Genomic DNA, 26,457 nt, shown 5'->3' with positions numbered 1-26,457 from the left:
CATACCATAGTATTTAATGTACAGTATGTGACAATATGTTACTATTGGGTATAAGCTCCTCTTTACATACATAACAAACTTCATCTTCTGTCAGTTCTCCAGCCTCGTCAACTACCACATCTTGCTTTCACACACACTCATCCACCATCCACCTTCATTCTGGCATACTGTGCCTTCTTCACAATGATGGTGATGACAATAAATAGCTAACCATAAATATGTAGGTTCATTAATGAAAATACACTAAAATTAAACTACATTCTCGTCCTATTTCTCCCATCTTTCCTGTCACTTCTTATTGCTTTTCTTTCCTTCACAGGTGGCTTTACATTGAGTGACAAGCCAAATGGTTTCCTGTAAGCCAAGAAACCATTTACAACGCTGGGTGGTAACCATATAACCAACCCATACGTGCTCCCTACACGTCAACAAGTGGGTTGGTGGAGGGTTAGTGCCCCTCCCTGTAAAATAAGTAACTCAAAGTCAAGTGGCCACCCCTTACGGGATTATGGCGTCTGGCAGTAGTAGTAGTAGATAGTATTGTGTAATACACTAGCAAGCACAAATTGCAGCAAACACCTGACACATTGAAAGTTTACCTCAAATTGTGTGATCATTTTGTACTTTCTGGGAATGTGAAAAAATTTCAAACTTGCTTTTACATATCTCAGAGTGCCTAAACAATACCTATACCTGTTTGTTAAATTTCTGCCCATATTTAAGTGGCACACAATATTAAAAAAAAAAAAAAAGGTGCATGTTTTAATGTATCACGTATAGTACTCCAGTGTTAACAGTAACACACTGTTCATTCGACTATAAAGGGTCCAATATGCCTGCACGTGTCGACCTTGGTCACCTAATGGCAGCTCTTCACATTGCTCAATCTACAGCAACCCCCCCTATTTAGACCATTAACCATGAGGTCGCACTCTATGACCTCGTCCTAAGTCTTTCTTAATCTGCCCCTCGCAACCCTAACTTTGCTGTTCATATCCCTTACCTTCTGTGTCTAGCTGTCATATTCCATCCTCTCAACTAGCCCAAACTATCTCAATCTACTGCTCCTCATCACAACACTAACACATTCAAGTCTCCTTCTTCTTCTCAACTCTTCAATCACAGTCCTACCCCTCCCAGGCCTCTCATGTGAGGATGCACCACACATCCATCTAAAACCAACACCTCTGCATGTCTGATAAATATTGTTCCTTTACCGCCCAGGTCTCACTACCATACAGCAATGCACTCCTAACACATGCTGCATACAAGACCTCTTAGCATGGAGGGAGGGCCCTGTCAATGCTAGGAGAGGCAGCAGTTACCTGAACCTTCTCCAACCACTCCTTACCCTAGCCACAGAACTAGCTTCAACCCCATCTCCGACACATAACATGTCCCCCAAATAACAAAATTCCTCAACACACTCAAAGAGACTCTCCAGCATGATCAATCCTATCACATTTCTTAATTTCAGCATTCTCTACTAGACACACTGCACACACAAAATCAGCATTATTTTGCAGCCTACCTCTAATACCTGTATATCTGTATGTACCCAATTCTCACAAACATGCACAAGATTGAGTTACTTCCCATACCCTCGTGGTAAACTGCACATAGCCGCACTCCCTCTTTGACAGTAATACCACCAACCCTAGATATCACCACTTTGATTTATCCTCTGTGTAAGCAAAAAAAATAAAAATAAATAATTGTTACTGTATCTCCTAACCTACATAGGGTGTGTGTTCTTAATTATGAAGAGTAGACTGTAGCACCAGTCGAGCAGGGCTGTACTCCCAAGGTGGATGGACTGCAGTGTTGTAGGTCTCGAGACTGGTCTTGGTCTCGAGACCAGTTTGATGTGGTCTTGGTTTTGATCTTGGTCTCACTTGACGTGGTCTTGGTCTTGATCTTGGTCTCAAAGCTTCTGGTCTCGGAGTTTTGGCCTGAGACCAGGTCAAGACCAGCATTGCAAAGTGCACCGTGGCGTGGGGAAGGTCAGAATTTATGATCATACACGACTAAATATCATGGCTGATTTGATTCACGGCGTGTCATACAGCATTGTACTGTCTATAGATATTGCCTTGCTAGCGCTACAGTGATGATGCATGAGCTGAGCCCTGCGAGCGCTGATAGCTAGTTTGCTCGGAAAACACAACCACAAAAATTTCTATTTTCCTATGTTTGTTTCTTCATGCCAATGAAGCAATGAAAGCAGAAATATTTTACCTAGATGTTCAGTTGTTCACATATATTCATTTTATTTCATTTTTAAAGGCTCCAACATGCTTGCATGCATTGGCCTTGGTCACCTAATGGCGGCTCTCCATGCTGCACGATCCATTGCAGCCTCCCTGTTCAGTCCCTTAACCCTGAGGTCACACTTATTGACCTCGTCCCATTTCTTTCTCGGTCTACCCCTCACAACCCCACCCCCAATATTAATACTTCTCACCTTCCTCACCCAATTATCATCTCCCATCCTCTCTACATGTCCAAACCATCTCAATCTACCTCTCCTCATCACAACACCAATACACTCCAGTCCCATCCTACCTCTCAACTCTTCCATCGTAAACCCAGCCCCCCCAGACCTTGCAAGCAGGGATGCACTACACATCCACCTAATCACTGTCATTTCTATATGTCTGAGCCAGCAAATATCCTCCTCCTCTACTGCCCAGGTCTCACTACCACACAGTATTACACTCCTAACATGCTGCATACAAAGACCCCTCAGCATGTACGGAGAGCCCTCTCAATGTCAGAAGAGGCAATAGCTCCCTAAACTTCTTCCAACCACTTCTCACCCTAGCCACAGAGCTAGCTCCAGCCTCACCTCCAGCACACAACATGTCTCCCAAATAACAAAACTCCTCCACACACTCAGGAGATTCACCAGCAAGTTCAATCCTTTCACACCTGACAATCTTCACCTGCTCTCCCCGACACGCCGTACACATAAAATCAACATTATCTCGCAGTCTACCTCTGATACCACTATAGTCTTTCTATTTTATGAAGGCAGTTTGGTTGGGGCGCTCTGGGACCTCACTCTGTTAGCTCTATTGCCACATTGTTGCCACACATGTGCTCTCTCTCTCTCTCTCTCTCTCTCTCTCTCTCTTTCTCTATCTCTCTCATATTTATATTAACTACTACTAATTTTACTTACTTTATTTTTTCTCTTGTTTTCGACTTTTCTTCCACACCACCCCTGAGGTAAAAGTCTACAGATGCGTTTTTTTTTATAGCTTCCATGGCGGGAGACTGACCGAGTATGACCCGCTCACGCAGGTCTGTCCCTCATGTCACCACCTGACAACGTCGCAAAAGCAACGCTGACAAGTCTTATGAGATTTATACTATACTATAGCTTTTTTATTGAATTACATCTATACAGAGTTTTTAAAATTCATTTATAAGTAGTTACTAGCTTAAAACAGGAGAGAGAGAGAGAGAGAGAGTGAGGTGAGCACAAATAATTAAACGTGTGTCGGCGGCAATGTGGCAACAGAGCTAACAGTGTGAGGTCCCAGATGGCCCCATCCAAACTGCCTTCATAAAATAGAATGACTGTACATCTCTTGCGCACCCATTTATCACAAACATCGCACAAGATGGAATTACTTCCCACGCCCTTGTGGCAAACTGCACATGGCCACTCTCCCTCGTCTTTGACAGTACCACCACCAAACCTATATATCATCACTTGTTTTATCAGCATTTACCCTTAAGCCCTTGTGCCCCACCCCATCTCTCCACTTCCTAAACCTTTCCTCCACCTCCCTTTCGCTCTCTGCAATCAACACCAAATCACCAGCATACAACATCTCCTACAGGAGTCCGTTTCTAAAGTCACGTGAGAGGGCTTCAAGTACCATGATAAACAACATGGAACTCAAAACTGATCCCTGATGCACACCAACATTCGCAGAAAACTCATCACTCAAATCTCCATTCACTCTTACCTGGGTGCGAGCACCCACATACATAGCCATAACCACCCTAACCAGCCACTCCTCCCAGCCAAGCTTTCTCATTGCCCACTTCACCACCTCTCTAGGGACTCTGTCAAAGGCCTTTTCCAAATCAACAAAAACAAAATACAGATCCCTTCTCCTACCAATTTATTTTTCCTGATGCTGTCGAACAATGAATATGGCATCAGTGGTCCCCCTACCTGGCATAAACCCAAACTGCATCTCATTAATATTCACTACTTCTCTAATCATACCTTCAAAAACTCTCTCCATTACCTTCATTAGCTGATCTAAAAGCTTTATACCTCTATAATTTCCTCTTTCCAGGGCATCATTCCCTTTATACATATTTACAATTACACTCTTCAGCCAATCATCTGGGATAACACACTCATAAATAATCATATTTATCAGGTCAGTGACTAACCTCACCCCTATATCTCCGGAGGCCTTCAACATTTCGGCAGTCAACCCAGACACACCCGCTGCCTTCCCCACCTTCATCCTGCCTATTGCCTCACTCACAGTAGCAGCATCAATCAAAAGCCAAGGGCCAATCACTGGATCTGCTGGCTCCAAACCTTCCCTGTCCCAGTCAAACTCCTCATTCAACAACCGGCTATAATGCTCTCTCCATGCATCTTTAATATCCTCACTGTTCACCACTACCCCTCCTTCATCATTCTTCACACACTGCTCACCTATAATATCCTGATTATTCCTCTTCATCTGATTTGCCACCTTAAATATCATATTTTTCCTTTTCCAATGATTTAGGTTATCAAGTAAAAGTCTCTGTGACTCAGACTTTGCCCTATAAACCTCTCTTCTAGCCCTATGCTTGGCAGCCAAGTATTCCTCCTTGCTACCACCCTTCTTCCATTCCCAGAAAAGCCTTCTTTTCTCCTTAACTGCAGCTTCAACACCTTCATCCCACCACCAAGTTACTTTTTGTCTTGGTGGTCCTCTTGTCCAACCGCATGTTACATCAGTAACTCTCAAGCGATTGTTCTTGAGGGCTCTATACTGTTCATTAATGCCTTTGTCTACAGCTCCCTGTTCAGCCACCACTCTCCTCATCTCGCTATAGAAGGCATCCCTTACTACTTGGTTTTTCAGCTTCCATATTTTCCTCCTAGGTAAATAAGTCCTCTTTTTCATCACTCGTTCTTTAACCACCATATCACAAATCAATAGTTCGTGCTGCTGCACACACTCCTCACTTCCTATAACTTTAACATCCCTCACGAACCTCCTATCAGCCCTCCTAAACAAAAAATAATCTATCTGACTGCTATTTCCCCCAGACTCATACGTAATTAACCTACTCTCTCTTTTCCTAAAATATGTGTTGCACAAAATCATGTCCGTTGCCTCCCCAAACTCGAGTATCCTTTCCCCTTCCGCATTCCTTATACCATAAGCACATCCCCCATGTACTCCTTCATAACCTTGTGCTGCTTCACCTACATGATCATTTAACACGAGGCATCCCATCGACGTATGGGTACATTGCAACATTTTGTCACAGATTGTCCCGTCGACGTACCGGTACATTGCGCAATTGCAAGGTTCATAATTTGCACAATTTTCAATTTTCGCGTGTGATTTTTCGTACGTATACACGGGACACCTTCCTCCATTCCTCTGCAATATGCCAGGCAGGGACAATGCCTTACACCGCATAACCTCCCCCCCCCTGCAAGCCGTTCTCTCAGCAATTCACCTGTTACCAGTGACCTGGCCAATGAAGACATTCAGGGCCAGAGTGATTCCCCAATCGATGACAATGTGGAGGACAAAGTTTACATAGCATTAGAGGAAGAAACAGTCAGAAATGATGATCAGGTAATGTCGCCAAAAAAAGGTCAGGTATGTTGATGAGTTAGTGAGTGAAACAATGCTTATAATGCCTATATTACTTTGAAAACCAATATACTCTCGTACTACGTATAAATTCGTACCAAATAAATAAATAAATACCATTTATGAGTGGTGTGGAATAGTTACCCTCCCACAGAACTCGTTTTCTTTGGAGCCAGCCTGATAGAAAACCCAGTAAGGTAAGGAGGTACTGCTACCTGTATTGAGTATTTTAAACCTCAGGTGAGCGATATCTCTATGAACTGATGTTTCTTACCAAAAGCGGAGGTTTTAGCCAAAAAATGTTTTTTCCAAAATAGCTCGGGATTGGGGGGTGTTGGAGGTGCGAAATAGCTCGGGACGTGACGGGTTAAGTCCCCTCCCAAAGCCACTATCTCATCATCCTGCATACCACCTACTACACATATTAAATCATCCCAAAATCTATCTTTTTCTGCTTCATCCAATCCTGCCTGTGGAGCATATGCCGATATAACCGCAGCTATCTTTCTACCGAACAGAATTTTCACTACCAATATCCTATCGCTTACTCTTATAACATTCATAACATATTCCACCCATTTCTCCGCAACCATCACACCAACACCCCCATATCCATCTGTCCCCCCTTGCCAAAACAACTTACAGTAACAGTCCTTCCCAACAATCTTTCTGGCAGATCCACCCCTCTACTGGACTTCCTGCAAACACGCCACATCCACCTACCTCCTACTGAATGCCTCAATGACTTCCCCTCAAACTTCCCACATTCCATGAACCCATCCCCTTCCCCCTGGGTGAATTACTGTCCTCAGGCTTGCTTTGAAACTTATTCTTGTGTTTTGTCATAGTCAGGATTAATAAAGGGGGATAGACATACCACAGGCCCCTCTCACTGCACAAACCCAGGTCCAGGCAATGGATCTGGGACCCCTAGCCCACCAGCTTACCAGTGGCTGTGGTAGTGGCCTCGGTGCACCCTGCTAGGACAGCTGCATGGACACCCTCCAAGCGTGCCTTGGCACTGCAACTATCCTACCATTATACACCCACTGATAGGGCAGCCTCCTGGGGTGCTACTCCCAGGTTCCGGCCCCTCTCTATTGGGTGGAAGTGGCAGCCTGGGAACCGCAATGCCCTGTACCCTCTAGCACAGGACCGATCCCCATCTCGGCCTGGACGCATGATCTATGCCGGCAGAACCCCCGTCATGCCTCTGCCCAGAAGTCTGCCACTAGGTAGCGGGGGCAAAGTTTTCTGGCCGCATGCCCTTGCTGGCGCCAACCCCTGTAACGTAGTGGGATACGTTGTGTGAAATGTAAAGTGCATGTGGTGTAATGCATAAGATAGTTAGAGGAAATATTTAGAAGAGTATGCTGGCCAGGATTTTGGAGCGATGGGGGCCAAGTTAGACATCAGTGGCTTCTGACCTTTCATGTTATGACCCTTCAGAGCTTCCAAATGGCTATCATGGAGGCCTGCAGTGACTTCTGTGACCTTTGTAGAAGAAATCAGAATATTTTTAGTGTTTCACAGCCACCCTCATATGTCATACAACTTATTCACCTATGAGCGGGGGGCCATGGCCATGTGGCCAAGTGGCATTTCTAGCCCCACCAAAGTAGGGGGGGCCACCTGGGGGCCGATAAATCATCTGTAGTAGCAAGAAGGGCAGTGAGCGGAGTTGAATGTGGGCCCCTTTCAAGAGGGAAAGTTAGTGAAAACTGTTCTCTTAACCCGCTGAGAGCGATAGGCCTCATTTGGGACTTATCAGAGTCGAAAGCAATAGGCCTCAAATGAGCGTGATTTTGAAAGACATACCAAAACCGTGCCACGAGGTGTAGGTGGCTGAAATTTTTATGGGAAATAGGGGCAGGTGGCAACTCTCGATACCACCCATGCACTTCCCCACACTGCCCCATATATGCTCAGAATATGTGCACATGCACACCATGGAGCACACACGTAAATTTTCCTCATTTTCCTCCCGTGACGCCGCCAACCCCACACCAGGTGCTAAGAGATCTGCGCACACACGCATGCGCGCACACACACACACACACACACACACACACACACACACACACACACACACACACACACACACGAGAGAGAGAGAGAGAGAGAGAGTTATGGGTAAATTGTATAATAATGTATGCTTTGTTGAGTGTGTAAGGTAATTTATCGTAGTTTGAGAGAGAGAGAGAGAGAGAGAGAGAGAGTGTAAATATAGTAATTGCAGATAATGCGTCCTTTGTGCGAATGAGGAGATAAGCATGACAGCCGTCCCTCTTCTCTCTGTCATTGTCCATTCCCTCCCTCCTCTGTCGGGAAGAGAGAGAGAGAGAGGAATGGCACAGTGTTCCTTCGTCCCTTGGAATGAATGACTGATGTCCCTCTTGTCTTTCATTCTCCATTCCCATCTTCTCTCGGGGATAGAAAGAGAAAGAGAGAGAGAGAGAGAGAAAGGGTTGATGATACAGTAATCACGTGATCATTGCCCATGGCCATGGTAAATATACTGTAGGCTGTTTTTCCCAGATAATGCCCAATTTCTTACCTCACTCACCACAGGTGGTGGGTTGCTCGCGCCACCAGCTGTTCATCTTTTGGCCATATTATCTCACCACCACATGACTTTATGTGGTCATATATATATATTGCCGGATGCACGCGAATATTTCCAAGACAATGATGTATGTGTCGTTCAATTCTGTAAGACTCAAAATTTCGGCCTAGTCGTCGCTTCCCAGCAGGTACCTACGGAACGATCGTTGCTCTCCAAGGGTTAAACAAATAGTGGATATGACTGTAAGAAGTATTTGGAGCACTTATGGAAGTAAAATATATATATTTTATATTTATGAAAATTTTTTGCTTCCCACCTCTGTATCCCGAAACCTCTTTGATCTTTTGTGTAATTATCCTGAAAAATGGGCAGTCCTTCTCGACTGTTCACGAGAAACGAAAGATGCATATGTTGTGTGTGGTATGTTTGGACACGGGTAAAGCTCGGAGAGAAGTGCGAAAATAGTCTTCCGAAAACCAGTTTTCGCATGAGGAAGATACAGCTATCCATGAGTATGATGGCACTGACAAAGTATGCAACACCATACATTATAACTTCAAAACTGTGCTTCCATAAGTTTAAAAACTTAAAAAACTTTCAAAAGCCGAAACATCGGTGTGCAGGGCAGCAGAGAGCTATGACCGCGCCCTGGGGTGCCTGGAAAATGTCTGACAGGGCCAGAAAAAGAAGCAAAATTGTCACAGTCCTGGTGTGGGCCCTGGCCCCTCCATACTCTTGAGTTTTGGCCCCAGGAATTATCCCCATTGCCCTCTTCTCTCTTTAATTCTTCTTAGTAATTGTCTTAACAGAAACTCCTCGACCTCATTCAACTCATGAGCGATAATCAACTCAAATTCGTTTAAAAGGTGTTGAGTATCGCAACAATACATAATCTGCAACTGGGTGATTGGGGCACAAGTGCACTCACTCGAGGGGCTGAGACACCCGCGAAAACTGACACCAGCAGTGCAGCACCTGCAGGCTGCAGTTACTTTTCATTCATTCGGCAGACACATAAATTCTTGGTCTTGGACTTGGTCTCAGAGGGTCTGGTCTTGGTCTTGGTCTTGATCTCGAGATGTCTGGTCTTGACTACAACACTGATGGAAAGCTGATGACAGGGAGAGCTGGAGCTCCCATTTCATCAGCCCTCGGGACTAGTTCCTGACCATTCCCCTTTGATGAACTCTTTCAGTGTCTCATTAACACAGAGAGTAGGCCAGCATGCTCTCCAATACAAGTTTCTCTAACTGTCAACACCAAACTACATGCACAGTACACACCACACTTCCTTTTCAAAATTAAAAGTAAAATAGCAGCATCAGAAAATCAGGACTCCGAGTCCCCAGGGGGGGGGGACCATAAATGCCCCACCATCAGCCCCTCTCCCAGTGACGACTCAGAGAGATGTCTGGAACCACTGTCTGACTCACTTCTTCATTTCTGCAATATTCGCAGCCTTTCCTCGAACTTTTTCTCTGTCGAACACCACCTCTCCTCCACTAAACCTCACCTTCTCTTCTTGACAGAGACTCAACTGTCTGAGGCAACTGAGAGCAAACCCTTATCTGTTTCCTCCTACTTTCTCTATACTAATTTCAAAGCCAAAGGTGGATGTTGTGTGCATGTACGCAATGATTTATCTTGCTCTCGTGTTCCTGAACTTGATTCTTCTGAAATCTCTACTCTCTGGCTCCAGCTTTCTTGTTATTCTCTAACTAAATATGTCTGTGCTGTTTACTTATCCCCTGATTCTAATGACTATCAAAAATTCTTCGACTATCTTACTTCTATGATGGAACACATTCTATCCATTTCTCCTTTCTCTGAAATCTTCATTCTAGGAGATTTCAATGTTCACCACCACCTTTGGCTCTCCTCTCCTTTCACTGATCCACCTGGTGAACAAGCCTACATCTTTTCTATCCTTAATGACCTAGAGCAGCATGTACAGCACCCTACCCGTATCCCTGACCGCCTTGGAGAGAGCTCCAGCATACATGACGTCTTCCTTACAACTAATCTTTCCACCTACACTGTTAATTTTTCCTCTCCGTTGGGCTCCTCCGATCACAACTTTACTACCTTAACCTGTCCTATCGCTCCAGTATGGCCTGTGGACCCTCCAGAGAAACGACGTCTGTGGCACTTTGGAGCTGCAGATCGGGAGGCCCTCAGACAGAACTTCTTTGATTTTCCATGGAATGATAATTGCTTCCATGGCCATGAGCCATCTGAGTGTGCCTTGTGCATTACAGAGGTTATTCTCTTGGGCATGGAAGCATACATTCCTTCCTCATATCCTCTGACTAATGCAAGAAAGCCTTGGTTTAATCATGCTTGTCCTAATGCCATCCACAACAGGGAGAGGGCCTTTAAAAGGTACCAGAGCCAACTCACCCCTGAATCACATCTTGTTTATGTTTCTGCCCGGAATCGTGCTAAGCCCGTTCTTCGCGCTGCTAAAAATAATTTAATCCATACTAAGTGCTCTCAACTCTCCAACTCGAGTTCTTCCCGCTCCTTCTGGCACCTTGCCAAAAACCTTCCTAACAACTTTACCTCATCATCCTTCCGTCCTCTTTTCTGTTCAGATGGTTCTGTACCTATTTCTTCTACTGATAAAGCAGATCTCTTTGCTCAGACTTTCTCCTCCAATTCCACCTTAGACGATTCCGGTGCTGCTCCTCCATCACTTCCCCCCTCTGACTTCCTCATGGCTGATATTAAAATTTCTTCAGCTGATGTATTTTCTGCCATCACTGGCCTCAATACTAATAAGGTATATGGACCTGATGGAGTCCCTCCTGTTGTCCTCAACTGTGCTTCAGTGCTTACACCTTGCCTAGGTAAACTCTTTCACCTTTCTCTGTCAGCTTGTACCTTTCCTTCTTACTGGAAGTTTGCTCTCATTCAGCAAGTCCCAAAGAAGGGTGACCATTCCCAACCCTCTGACTATCGTCCAATTACTTTAACATCATGTGTTTCAAAAGTTTTCAAGTCAATTCTTAACAGAAAAATTTTAAAGCATCTTTCCTATCACAACCTTCTTTCTGAACGTCAGTGTGGGTTCCATCAGGGAAGCTCCACCGGCGATCTTCTCACCTACCTTTCAGACTCCTGGTCATCTTCCTTTTGGGACTTTGGCGAAAGCTTTGCCATTGCACTTGACATCTCTAAGGCTTTTGATCGAGTCCGGCATAAATCTTTAATTTCCAAACTGCCCTCATACGGTTTCTATCCTTCCGTCTGTGCCTTCATCAATAGCTTCCCTTCTGGTCATTCTATAGTTGCTGTTGTAGACGGCCATCGTTCGTCTCCTAGATCCATCAACAGTGGTGTTCCTCAGGGCTCTGTCCTATAACCAACACTCTTCCTTTTATTCATCAATGACCTTCTAAGCTCTACATCTAACCCTATCCACTCGTACGCTGATGATTCCACCCTTCACTTTTCCATTCGGTTTCCGTAACATCCATCTCGGCACCTACTTCAACAAACAAGGGATGAGGCTATGGCACACCTAATGTCTAACTTGGCTCGTATCTCTGACTGGGGTAAAAATAATCTTGTTTTTAATGCATCAAAAATGCAGTTTTTACACCTATCAACCAGACATAATCTTCCACAGGAGTACCCTCTAAGGTTTTATAATATCCAGCTCAATCCTGCATCATCCTTGAACATGGTTGGGGTTTCATTCACTCGGGACTTATCTTGGAAAAATCATATTGCATCTCTTGTAAAATCTGCTTCCAAGAAATTAGGTGTGCTAAGCCAACTCTGTGCCTTCTTTACCCCTGCACAGTTGTTGACTTTATACACAAGTTTTATTCGCCCCTTTTTAGAGTATAACTCTCACGTAAGGGGAGGGTGGAGTCAAAGGCTTTTCGTCTCATCAACTCTCCTCCTCTTACTGGGTCCCTTCATCTATGTCTCTTCGCCGCACTGTTGCATCTTTGTCTCTTTTCTATCGCTACTTCAATGGTCACTGCTCCTCTGAACTGTCTGCTTGCATCCCTCCACCTCTACGACGGGTGCGTAGTATCCGTCTAGCAACAAAGTCTCATCCCTTTTCTGTCCAACTCTCTAATGCAAGAGTTAACCATTACTCTCAGTCCTTCATTTATGCAACAGGTCAACTCTGGAACTGTCTCCCTCTGTCTGTATTTCCCACTTCCTATGATCAGTCTTTCAAATGCAGTGTGTCCAGGTATCTCGAAATGAACGGATCTTGAATCTGGCTCTCTTTTGTATTGTTTTTGCTTTTTCTTGGAAGGAACAGGTGCAGGCTCCTGGCCTTTGGTTCCTTCTTTCTTGCATTAACAAAAAAAAAAAAAAAAAAAAAAAAAAAAAAAAAATGTATCTTTACAGGAATAAGTCAAGCTCGTACTGACCCGTGTCTTAAACCAGTTTTATCGTACATATCCTTAAATTTATGAATTGTTTTGGCACACACTATTTCATTCAGTAGCGCATTCCACTGATCAACTGCCCTATTTGGGAAACTAAATTCCCTTATGACTTTATCACCTCTCTTTTTTTGCAGTTTTTTGCAGTGTCCTCTTGGTGATGCATCCCCATAGGTTATTTAATCATTTATGCCTATTTTCTCCTTCCCTTATATGCATTTATATTGGACAAATGTAGAAGTGTGCATGGAAAAGTTTGGAAGGAATGAGAGAGTGTTTTTGATTGGTGATATGAATGGTAAAGTTGGGAATGTGAAGGTAGATGGAATAGTTGGTGAGTGGGGTGTGCCTGCTGAGATAGATGAGAATGGGAGTGCGTTAGTGGACATTTGTGCTGGGAGGGGGTTGGTGATAGCCAATACCCTCTTCAGGCATAAAATGATCCACAGGTATACATGGCGAGTGATGAGAAGGGTGGGTGGTGAACTGAATGAAAGGAAGGCAATGATTGATTATATGTGTGTGGATGAAAGGATGCGAAGATGTGTAATGGATGCAAGAGTTTATAGAGGTTGGGGGAGTGGACTTTCTGACCACTACTTGGTGATGGCCAGAATTAAAGTTCAAGTAAGTTGGAGGAATAGAAGAAGGGAAAGACGAGAGGAAAGAGTAGTTGCAAGGAGAGTGGAAAGGTTACAAGAGGATGAGAAAAAGGCAGAGTATAAGAGAGAAGTGGAGGAATGATTGGGCAAATATGAATTGGAGCAGATGGGAGACGTGGAAGGTGTGTGTAGAATATTTACAGAAGAAATATGTGAAGACGGAGGGGGGTGCAAGGAACAGCGTGGTGGACTGAAGAGGTGAAACAGGCTGTGGCCCAAAAGAAGAAAGCATACAATGAATGGATGAGAAATAGGGGCGTGGAAGAGGTTGAGAGGCGGAAGAGAGAGTTATATGTAGAAAGGAAGAGAGAGGTGAAAAGATTAGTAAGAGAGAGTAAGAAGAGAGTGGATGAGGAATTTGGAAGGAATTTGAGTGTACAGTGGAGGGACTGTAAGAAAATGTTCTGGAGAGAGGTGAAAAGAGTAAGACAGGGTGGAAGTGAAGTTAGCAGGGGAGTGAAAGATAAAAATGGTAGATTACTAGTGGAGAAGGGAGAACAAGTAAGCAGATGGAGAGAACTATCTATCTATCTATCTATCTATAGCCCGACGCCCTAATCCCGCAAAGGGTGGCTGCAGACAAAACGCCTCCAAGTCACTCTGTCACCCACCATTTGACTCCCCTCCCCCCAACTCACCCCCCCCCTCCCTCATATACCTCTCAACTCCATCCCTCCACCTCATCCTCGGTCTACCCCTCCCTCTCCCTCCCTCCACCTCACCTACATACACCCTCTTAGTCAGTCTTTCATTCTCCATCCTCTCCACATGTCCAAACCACCTCAGTGTATTTCTCCTAATCTTTTCAACCACATCCACATCTACCCCACAACGTTCCTTCACTTCTTCATTCGTCAACCTGTCCCTCCACGTCACTCCACATGCTCCTCTCAAGTAACTCATTTTCACTGCTCTCACTCTTGACTTGTTCCCCTCTTGCAAGGTCCACGCCTCGCTTCCATACGTCAGGGTAGGGATCACAATACCATCATGCAGTGACTTCTTAACTTCCATACTCACCTCCCTATTTCTCATCACTGCTTTCAGTGTGCCAACAACCTTCCTTCCCTGCTGTACCCTTTCAAGTACTTCATCCCCCAAAGTTCCATCCTTACTCATCACACTACCCAAGTACTTGAATGCACTCACATTCTCCATATCATCACCATCCAACCTCACTGCACACTCTGTGACTTCATTCCTCTCAAACACCATAACTTTACTTTTGTTTACATTAACTTTCAGCTTCCTCCTCCTACACACTGTCCCAAATTCATTCACCAAACCTTGCAACTCCCATTCATCTTCACTCAACAATACTGTATCATCAGCAAACAGCAACACCGGAAGCTTCCAAATCTCACCCTCATTCATTAGGGCCACCCCCACATCCACTGCCCTACCTTGTACCTCCTTTACAACCCCATCCATATATATATATTAAACAGCCATGGAGACATTACACACCCCTGTTTCAGTCCCACACTGAGATCAAAGAACTCACTCAGCTCACCATCCACTCGCACCGTAGCCCTAGCTCCCTCGTACATACTCTTCACAGCACTCGACAATTTCCTCTCCACTCCATATATTCTTAATACCTTCCACATACCTTTCCTATCTATTCTGTCATAAGCTTTCTCCAAGTCCATGAAGGCAGCATACACTTTCCTTCCCTTCTCTAGATACTTCTCCACTAAACATCTTAGAACAAATATCTGATCTACACACCCTTTTCCCTTCCTAAATCCCCCTTGTTCTTCTCCAACTAGCTCCTCTGTCATATGCCTAACCCTATCAATGAGTATTCTACCATATATTTTACCAGTCACACTAAGAAGCCAAATACCCCTATGGTTACCACATACCTCTCTCTCCCCTTTTCCTTTGTACAGAGGAACAATTATACCTGATTTCCAGTCCTCTGGAACCCTTCCCTCTTCCCAAGCCAATCTACACAACTTCCATATCCACTCCACAACAATCTCACCCCCATACCTAAGCATTTCACCACACACTCCATCAATTCCTGGGGCCTTTCCCAGCTTAATCTTCTTCATCGCTTCCACTACTTCCGACCTACTGATCTCTTCCTCCCTCCTCTCGTCTCTTCTTCTCCCAGCCATTCCCCAACCACTTATACTCACACTGCTCTCACTCTCTACATTCAACAAATCCTCAAAGTGCTCCTTCCATCTCCTCAATTTCTCTCTCTTCTCCACCAACAATCTATTATTCCTATCTTTCACTCCCCTACTATTTCCCCTTTCACACTGCCTTACTTTCTTTACCTCCTTCCAAAACAATTTCTTACTCTCCCTCCATTTCACACTCAGATTCCTCCCAAACTCTTCATCCACTTTCTTCTTACTCTCCTTCACCAGTCTCAACCTCCCTTCTCCTGCTCACATATACCTCTCTCTTCTCTCTCTCATCTTCTCCCCTACCTCTACTCGCCAACCATTCACCATATGCCTTCTTCTTTTGTTCCACAGCTCGTTTCACCTCATCATTCCACCATGCTGTCCCTTGCACACCCTTGCATCTCCTCCTCACTCCACAAACCGCCTCACACGCTGCGCTTATCTCTTCCGTGAATATCTTACATACGTCTTCCGCCCCTTCCATCTGCTCTAGCTCATACCTTCCCAACACTTTAAGGAATTGTTGAACGTAGAGGATGGAAGTAATGCCAGTATAAGTGGCTGGGGAATGGCTGGGAGAAGAAGGGAGGTGAGAAGACAGGAAGAAATCAGTAGGATAGAAGTTGTGGAAGCAATGAAGAAAGTTAAATCAGGGAAAGCCCCAGGAATTGATGGAGTGTGTGGTGAAATGCTGAAGCATGGGGGAGAGATAGTAGTAGAATGGATGTGGAAGATGTGCAGATTGGCCTGGGAGGAAGGTAGAGTCCCGGAGGATTGGAAGTCAGGTATAATTATTCCCTTGTACAAAGGAAAAGGGGAAAAAGAAGTGTGTGGTAATCATAGGGGCATTTGTCTTCTTAGTATAAAAGTGTATGGTAGGATACCGTACTTATTAACAGAGTTAGAGAAAGAACAGAGAAATTAGTTGGAGAAGAACAGGGAGGCTTTAGGAAGGGAAGAGGTTGTGTAGATCAGATATTCATTCTCAGATCTTTAGTGGAAAAGTTTCTAGAGAAGGGAAAGAAGTTGTATGCGGCTTTCATGGATTTGGAGAAAGCATATGACAGGGTGGATAGACAAGGATTGTGGGAAGTGTTAAGAATAAATGGAGTAGATGGGAAGTTGTTGAATGCTGTGAAGAGTATGTACGATGGTGCGAAGGTTGCAGTGCGTGTGGATGGTGAACTAAGTGAATTTTTCTCTTTGAAGGTTGGGTTGAAACAGGGATGTGTCATGTCTCCATGGTTGTTCAATCTGTACATGGATGGGGTAATAAAAGAGGTACAAGGTAGGGTAGTGGATGTTGGAGTGGCCCTGGTGAGAGAGGATAGTGTTTGGAAACTCCCTGTACTGTTGTTTGCAGATGATACTGTGTTGTTGAGTGAAGACGAAGGGGAGCTGCAAGGCTTGGTGGATGACTTTGAGAGAGTGTGTAAGAAACGGAATCTAAAGGTGAATGTAGGGAAGAGTAAAGTGATGGTCTTTGAGAGAGGTGAAGTCAGTGAATGTACAGCGAGGTTGGATGGTGAGGAATTGGAAAATGTGAGTACGTTTAAGTACTTGGGTAGTGTGATGAGTAAGGATGGAGGTTTGGAGGGTGAAGTGCTTGAAAGGGTACAGCAGGGAAGAAAGATTGCTGGTTCTTTGAAAGCAGTGATAAGAAACAGGGAAGTGAGCATGGAAGTGAAAAAGTTACTACATGACAGTATTGTGATACCAACTCTAACGTACGGAAGTGAAGCTTGGACGTTGTTGGAAGGACACAAGTCAAGAGTGAGAGCAGTGGAAATGAGTTATTTAAGAGGAGCCTGTGCAGTCACATGGAGAGACAGGCTGACGAATGAGGATATAAAGGAGCGTTGTGGTGTTGATGTGGATGTGATACGAAGCGTTATGAGGAACACACTGAGGTGGTTTGGCCATGTGGAGAGGATGGAGGGTGAAAGACTGACGAAGAGAGTGTATGTGAGTGAGGTGGAGGGGGAAAGAGGGAGGGGGAGGCCGAGGATGAGATGCAGGGATGGGGTGGAGAGGTATATGAGAGAGGGGGGTGTGAGTTGGAAGCAGGGGAGTGAAATGACGGGGGACAGGGCGACTTGGAGGCGATTTGTTTGTGGCCACCCCAAACGGGATTGAGGCGTCTGGCAATAGATAGATAGATAGATGTCTCCTCTTTTCCTTCTCTCCTGTAGTGTAGGTAGATTCAGTTTTTCTAGTCTTTCTTTGTAGCTTAGGTCCCTTAAGCTTGGTATCCATCTTGTAGTGGCCCTTTGAACTTTTTCAATCTTATCTATGTGTTTTTTTTAGATCAGGACTCGAGACTACTGACGCATACTCCAGGGTTGGTCTGATGAATAATGTTATTATCTTTCTTAGCATGTCTTCATTTATGTATGTGAATGCTATTCTCATATTTGCAAACAGTGTATACATGTTCCGTACCTTCTCACTGATATGGTCAGCCAGAGATGGTCTGTTATTGATAATCACACCTAGGTCCTTCTCTCTTTCTGATGTGTGTAGGGTTTTACTTCCTAACTTATAATCCCAATCTGGTCTTTTTCCACTTTTACCAAACTTGATTACAAGACACCTGTCCACACTGAATTCCATTTGCCATGTATTGCTCCATTCATGAAGTTTATTTTTTTTTGTAGCTCTTTATAAGAGTCTGCAATAGTAATTTTCCTTTGTATTTTTGCATCATCAGCAAACATATTTAGATAGCTTTCATTTCCAATGTTGCTATCTATATCATTTATATACACTAAAAACATGACAATACTGAGCCCTGTGGAACTCTGCTAGTCACTCCCTCCATGATGAGTAATTTCCCCTTTGTACTATTCTCATTTCTCTTTTTTTGAGAAAATCTTGCATCCAACAATACAGTTTGCCTCGGATTCCTCCTTGATGGTACAGTTTCCATAAAAGTCTTTGGTGCAGTACTCTGTCAAATGCTTTCTTGAAATCTAAATAGATACTGTCCACCCATCCTTCTCTTTTCTGTAATGTGTGTGTGTGTTTGTGTGTGTGTGTGTGTGTGTGTGTGTGTGTGTAATTCACCGGGTCAGTCAGGATCACTTGATGATTGTGATCGTCAGCTTTTTACCCTCCCGGATGGGAGCTGACAACTCATGTAGTCTGATCTAAGGGCAAGGCTGTGACCTTCACACACGCACACACCCGTCCCCTTGCTCAAGGGGGACAGTAACCACCCACTTCGTCAGTGAAACTTTTCGCAACCTGAGCGAGGCGCGAACTCCCGTCCACCAGTTGGCAAGCAAGAGCGTTACCACTGCACCAGCGTGTGTGTGTGAGGGGGGGGGGGACAGTATAAATCAAACTGTTTTCATCTGAACTGGCCCAAACTTAGTGAAAGGTCTGATGATTAGCAATGGATGAAAAAAGGTTTTAAAACTGTAGCTCAGAGGTCAAGTTTCAATTTCAACAAACGACAGAGTCATAAAGTGTGACCTCAGGGATAAAGGACTGAATAGGGAGGCTGCCAGAGATTCAGCAGCATGGAAAGCCACCATTAGGTGACCAAGGCCAACACATGCAAGCATGTTGGGGCCTTTATAAATGATATGCAATGACTGTCTGGCAACAATGAATAAATTTCATTTTGAAAATAACAGGTTAAAGGGCAGGGTCAAAGGTTTCCCCCCTGTAACCGAATCAATTCTGATCTGAGTAAAACCAAATTCGATGCAAAGACTGAAGGCCAGTTGAAAATGAAGTACGTATACTGTACTCTGAGAACATGTCAAATGTCATGGTGACACAGCAAGGTCAACTAAAATAGTTCTCATCTAATATGAATGGAATTTGGTAAAGGGGTTGAGGGTCTGGTTAGGATAATGTAATTGGAATTTGAAAGCAACGGTCAAAGGTCAGGGCAAGGTCATAAACCCTCAGAATGACTGTATTTACCTAATTGTGATATACAGGAAATGAACTACGCTCATGGGGTCCCATCTCTGTTTCTCAGTAAGTCAAATTTAGCTTTAAACTCATTTAAGTTTTCAGACTGGACAATCTCTTTGTCCAGGCTATTCCACAGGTCTATACATCTATAAGGAAAACTATATTTCTTGATATCCTTCAAGCAGCTTGGTTTCTTCAGTTTCATTCTTGTTGCTCTCTTATCCCATAAAAAAAGATCTTCTTTGTCAATTTTATCTACTCCCACCATGGTCCTGAACACTGCAATCATGTCGCCTCTCTTTCTCCTTTCTTCTAAGGTAGGCAAATCCAGCTTTTCCAGCCTCTCTCTGTACGACGATCTGCCAGACTTGGGACCATTTTAGTTGCTCTTCTTTGTATTCTCTCAATCTTGTTTATATCTTTCTTTTTGTGTGGGGACCACACTACTGCTGCATATTCTAACCTGCGGTGAATCATGGCCACTATCAATTTTTTCATCATCTCCTCATCCATATAATGAAATGCTACTCTTATATTAGTCAGGAGTTTATACATCTCTCTAACTACTTTGTTAATGTGTTTTTCAGGTGACAAACTCTCCTGGACCAGCACTCCCAAATCTTTCTCTTCTCTCGCTTTTGTGATTGGTTTGTGGGGCACAGGTGCTGCACACTCTTTGTAATCCTTCTTGTATGAGTCTGAAAAGTCCTTTAAATACCTCCCAGAAGTCTTTAATAATAATAATCATCATCATCATCATCATCATCATCATGAATGCAACACTATTATTATGCCACTTTCATGCTAAAAATGAATGGTTTACAGACATGTGAGGGGCTGCCTTGGGCCAAGGCTCAGCATCTGCAAATCAGGCCATCACCAAACTAAAGAAGGAAAATCCTGATTGTCAGCTGAGCACCCAGGCCAACCTGCAAGTGAACTACTACGTCACCCACAAGGATAAGGAATCAGCAGGTTGGTTACAGATCACTGAGGACCAAGATGCCTTGGTTGAGCTGCAGCTTCTAAAGCATGCAGAGTACTCAAATGCTGTGCTCCAGCAATACCCTTTCAACTTTTCACTTTTGACTGCACAGGCCAATCCAAAGGTGGCATTTGCCAAATGACTTAAGGTGAAGAGGAATAATGCTCTTGTCTGGCGGATACTTGTCACACCTGTGGGTCCCCTGCCAGAAATGGACTTTGGTTGCCAGGGGAGATAATATCCTCTGTGCTTCTACACACATGAGCTTATCAGGTGCTACAAGTGTCAGCAATAAACCACTACCAGCACAGCTGTACCCCTTCTGCCAGATGTGGGGTGTTCAACAGGATGTACTCGTACATAACATCATGAAGTGCACCACGTTGCCAAGCACCTGGAGGATCCCAGGTGTTGAGGCACAAGTTATTAGAGCAGCTACCATTTTGCACCTGTCCCAACCACCCTCATTTCTAGCCTTTGGCTAACCTCATCTTGGTGGCAACCCACCATCACCATCACCGCCACTGAGGCAGGGGATGCAACCCAGAAAGAGTCACGCGCAAAAGGTGACACTTATAAGTCACAGCATCAAAGACCTTGCCAGGGCTGACTGGGTTCCAGATGTCCCCAGCAGGTTGCCTCCACTGTCACAGTAGCAGTCCAGACTGCTTCCACAGTCACAGTAGCAGTCCAAACTGCTTCCACTGTCAGGGTCATTTTCCAGGCCACTGCTAACCCCAGTCACCTTACAGTAGCAGCCACTTCAGACAGGACTTCTCACCCAGTTGCCAATGCTCTCACTGCTGACCAGTTGCATACCCTACTGATGTGCTTCTATTGGCTGGTGATGCACCTGGTGGTAGTGCAGCTTCCACTCAAGACCAACCCAGACATCAACGTCATGTTGGTGGCTGAAGGGCAAAGTGTGGCCTGGTGGGTGATGCACCTTTTGGCATGGCAGCATTGAAGGATAGTCCCAACATCAGTGACATCTCATCATGTCAGAGACAACTAAACCTGGCATGATTCCTGGCTCCTCACATTTCACCCCCAGCCAGCTCAAGGCCCAGCAGTGGAATGTGCAAGATGTCAGACAAGAAGGCCATAAATAAATGAAGCTATCACTGGGTAGATTAACATGGTCCTTCAATAGAAGACTGGCAGAGGAAGACTGGAATTTGAGGGTGATCCCTTGCAGGTGCTTACTGAGAGGAACTGTCTTTCTGTTTCCAAATCCAACTGCAGTGAGAACACAACATAGAATAACAATATTCATGTGGAGCTGGCTTGGGCAGTAGAACCTCCTAGGTTTAAGTCTGACAGGAAAGACAAAGATGGTAGATAACCAAATCATCACGCTATTTACCAGCCGCGAATGCAAAGCTGGTGTTCTTTTCAATTGTCTGTGTGCGTGTCTGTGTGTCCATTAGCATGATAACTTCGCAACCGCTCAAGATATCATCATGAAATTTTACAAGTGTGTAGTGGGGGGGGGGGGGAATCGATCACGAGTTTGAAACTGATGAGAGTAGGTCAAGGTCTGTGTGTCTGTTACCATGATAACTTCGCAACCGCTCAAGATATCATCAAAAAATTTTACAGGTGTGTAGTAGGGATGAAAATCTCCTACGAGTATTGTTTTCAGTCTGTCTATTAGCATAACTTCACAACTGCTCAAGATATCATCACAAAATCACAGTTGTGTAGCAGAGATGAAAATCTCCCATGAGTTCAAAATTGGTGAAAGTAGGTGGAGGTCTGTTACCATGATAACTTTGCAACTGCTCAAGGTATCATCTTAAAATTTTTACAGGTGTGTAGCAGGGATGAAAATCTCCTGCAAGTTGAAAACTGGTAAAGTAGGTCAAGGTCAAGGTCATATTTTGAACTCTGCTAGATGTGTATTGGCTCACGGCTAATGTGATTCTCCTCTTGGGGGGCCTCTATTGTTATTTTGATGCCCACTTATTGTTCTATAGGTAGACTAACAAAAACATCAGTAATGTATTAGATGCAGAATCTTCTGGGCCCTTTGGTTAACCTGTACCCTCCCGACACCATATGTTGTACGACAGTACATGATAGCTACCGTGGACCCGCCGTTGTACACCGTACGATTCACAATTGCAAGGCGCATTCCGTGCACATTTTTCAAATTCTGCGGGCGATTCGTGGCAAGCAGATGTGTGAGACCTTCCTCTAGTGTATGTTAGTGGAAACAACAGTATCAGCTAGTCAAGTGTGCCAGAAACTGGCAATTTATGGGTGGTACCAGTATGAAACTACATTATTTTCACCCATTTCTTTTATATACAGTAATACCCATACTATTCGGACGCCCATTTTCCGGATGTCCCCACTTACTGGATATTTTGGTCCCGGGATCCAGTATTCCCAAAATGGGTCAAAAATAGCAAAAAATTCGAAAAAAATCCGACTTTTTTCCCCCCGTAATTTGAATTCAGCGCGCGCGGCATGGACCAACTGTGTTTTGGTGCGTAGTTCTGCCACTGTCCGCTACAGCGCCCCTGCATCCTCCCCACTTACCGCCTGTCTCTTGTTGTGAGCACACGCTCGTCATCATGGCCGCCCACGTGCTCGCTTTTGTGGTGCTGCCTTACCTGCTGCAGGCTCTACTGCTGCTCTCCTGCCTCTTGTTAGTGTGTGTGATCATGGCCCTGCCGCCTAAGAAGAGGAAGAGAGTGGTTTTGACTCTGGAGAACAAGTGGGACATATTGGACAATGTGGACGCAGGATGGTCAACCCCATGCATCCTCCGTGAATTCAACCTGGCCCGATCTACTTTGTCTGATATCAAGAGATCCCGAGACAAACTCATGCAGTACAAGGCTGACTTCTCGTCGAAGAGCAAACGCAACGTGGAGAGGAAGATGATGTTTACTCCCCGGTATGCTTAAGTCAAACACTCGACGCTGATTTGTTATCGACAGCAACGTGCTGCTGGTGTGCTGGTGCGAGGCACGGAGCTGAAGGCTGCTGCTGAGAAGTTCGCAAGGCTTCACGATGCCCTAGACTTCAAGGCATCTGAGGGTTGGCTCTTCGCGTTCAAGTTACAACATGGCCTTACCAACCATAAGTCTCATGGCAAAGCTTTGGACGCCAACAAAGATGGAATAAACGAGTTTCGGCACAAGGTGAAGCACTTGATCGACAGGGAGGGCCTCACTCTCAGTCAAGTCTACAATGCTGACGAAACTGGTTTATTCTATCGTTCTTTGCCAACGAACACTCTAGCCGAGGAGATGAAGAAGCGTGTACCTGGCCACAAGCTCTCCAAGCAACGGATTTTTGCTTTGTGTTGTGCCAATGCTAACGGCATGAAGCGGCTTAAGCCCATTATTGTTGGCCGTGCAAAGCAGCCTCGGAGTCTTTGTGGGGTGATGGATGTCCTTCCTGTTGTTTGGTACCATTCTTTGAAGGCATGATTCACTGCCCAGATCTTCAAAGACTGGTTCCACCGCCATTTCGTCAAGGAGGTCATCCATTACCAGACGGAGAAACTGGGAAACCCACGCAACCAAGTAAAGGCCCTCCTTCTCCTCAACAATGCACCTGCTCACCCGTGTGACAAGGACTTGGTGGCTGAGAATGGGCGTATTAGGTGCAAGTTTCTGCCACCTAATCTCATCCATCCAATGGACCAAGGAGTGATCATGGCAACAAAAAGGCTGTACTGACGGAAGTTCCTGGATGAGGTGATGGTTGTTCTCGAGGACGAGGATGAGCACAGGGAGGGACGGGACACGCGAGGCCAGCGGACTTTGGAAAACCTTTTCCGCTACATCGTCTGCCATTTACAACTGGGCCAGTGCATGGAAGGAAGTCCCTGTCAAGACTCTAGAAAATGATTTGTATCATCTGCTTCTCAGAACGGATGTGGAGCACGATTTCCTAGGTTTTGACGTGGATGACTTCCATGCACGTCTACGTGTGTGTGAACGAAGTGCGTGAGTGGTTGGATGATGACGAGGGTGATTCTGGGTATCAGACCATGTCTGATATCAAGATCGCATCTTCAGTTGCAGGTGTCAGTACCCAGCTTGAAGATTCCAACGAGGACAGCGACAATGATGCAGACTGCTCTCAGTGTGACACTACTCCAGCCATCCCCAAGCTGAGCGCACTCCGGGAACACGTAGAGTTCGTTCTCGACTACCTGTAACACCCGAACTGCAACAGGGAGATGGGGCCCTTGGGACTTGAGGAGGAAGTGCGCGCTTTCAGGCAGCACATCATTAATTGCCAAAATCGTCGTTCCTTGTGTCAATCAACCATTGACAGCTTTTTCAGACCCGTGATCCCCGCTGTGCCCAGCCCTGGCTCCACACCATTGCCTCCCCAAGACAGGCCCTCATCCTCCGAGCCACAGCCCAGCACATCAGGCATGGTGGAGTCACCACTTGACGGGAGTTTGTGCCTCTCTTCAGAGTCGTCTGCAGTGGGTACTCCATCACCACGACCCAGCAACGCACCCCTAGGCCACCTGCATCAGCTACTCTCAGACTCTGACAGTGAATAAACAGCAAGCACTTGCCACTAGACCACACAGGAATTTACAGTATTGTGCAGTGAAAAAAACAGTGCGTAGTGTTAAGAAATTAGAATTGTGAGTGCAATGACTAAAGTGCAGAGTGCATCACTGATTTTATTGACATTCAATGGAGCACACATTAGACTAGAGTGTGTAATGTTAAAAAAATGGATTTATGAGTGCAAAGACTTAAGTGCAGAGTGCAACACTTATTTCATTAAGGTGCAATGGAGCGCAAGTAAGACTTGAGTGTGCAGTGTTAAGAGAATGGAATTCTGAGTGCAAATGACTAAGTTCAGTGCAAGACTTCATGTACAGTGTACTGCAGGTGCTTCAGGTACTCCTTTTTACTGTCAGAGTCTGAGAGGAGGCAGGTTATTCATCGAGATGGCCAAGGACTTGTTTTAAGTATCCAGAATGTTTCATATTGTACTGTATTTTCCATACTTACCTCTAAAACCTCATTTCACTCTTTAATGTCCCTTATTGGTGTCAATAGGGTTTTAGGTGCTATGCATGTGGAGCAGGGAGGTGTTTTTCTGAGTCAGGCTAGGTTAGGGTTCATAAGTACCAGTCCAGCAGCCAGGGACTTGTTGTAAGTACCCAGAATGCTTCATATTGTATAAACTCACCTCTAAAACCTCATTCTCTGGTTCTTTTGCATTTATTTCAGTTTTTTATGTCCCTTATTGGTGTGATTTGGGTCTTAAATAGGTGCTATGCATGTCCAGAGGGAGTTGTATAGGTGTTTCTCTGAGTCAGGGTAGGTTAGGGTCCATAAGTACAAGTCCAGGAGGCTGGGGCCCACTTTCTGGACAGGACCACTTTCTGGACATGCTTTTGGCTCTATTACATCGGAAAATGGAGGGATTACTGTATATACCACAATATTGTTGCTGTATATGTTTTTTTGTAGCAAATAAATGTAAATATATTTATTTAGGTTGGTTTTGACTAGTTACCCTCCTCCTTCCCACTGTAGAAAACGGAGCAGCCACACCGTCCCGGCCACAAAACACCTGGCTGAGGTGAGGGGGGACCCACCTTAGGAGCACTTAGGGGTGACGGGAACAACTTTCTTGGAGATTTTCATTAGTTTCTCACCAAAAGGGAATGTTTGAGCAAAAAAATAAAAAATAAAAAAATAATAATAATCGGGTTTTCAGAGAGCGAGGGGGCCCGAAAAAACCGAGAGGGTACGGGTTAATGCCTGTGGTGTGGTGTGGTATGAGAGGGTGATTTTGTGGAGTGAGGTGTGATTTGCTAAAATTATTCAAGTGTGTGGAAGTGACATACCTCATGTCTGAAAACTGTCAATGAATGACAGAACATGGCTACTCTTGGAAAC

The 26,457-nt window shown here is 44.8% G+C and overlaps 1 protein-coding gene across 1 annotated transcript in view; it reads right to left on the bottom strand.

The window, feature by feature from the left end:
- LOC145393504 (protein fem-1 homolog C) overlaps positions 1–26,457 on the bottom strand; it is a 436,136-nt gene that overhangs the window by 3,083 nt on the left and 406,596 nt on the right. The gene's annotated exons all lie outside the window — the stretch shown is intronic.

The sequence above is a fragment of the Coenobita brevimanus genome, chromosome 24, assembly GCF_032717465.1.
Source record: "Coenobita brevimanus isolate Jiangsu-jjx chromosome 24, ASM3271746v2, whole genome shotgun sequence".
NCBI classification, from domain to species: Eukaryota; Metazoa; Arthropoda; class Malacostraca; order Decapoda; family Coenobitidae; genus Coenobita; species Coenobita brevimanus.
Note: the sequence above shows the minus strand (reverse complement) of the source record. Positions and strands in the feature narration are given on the sequence as shown.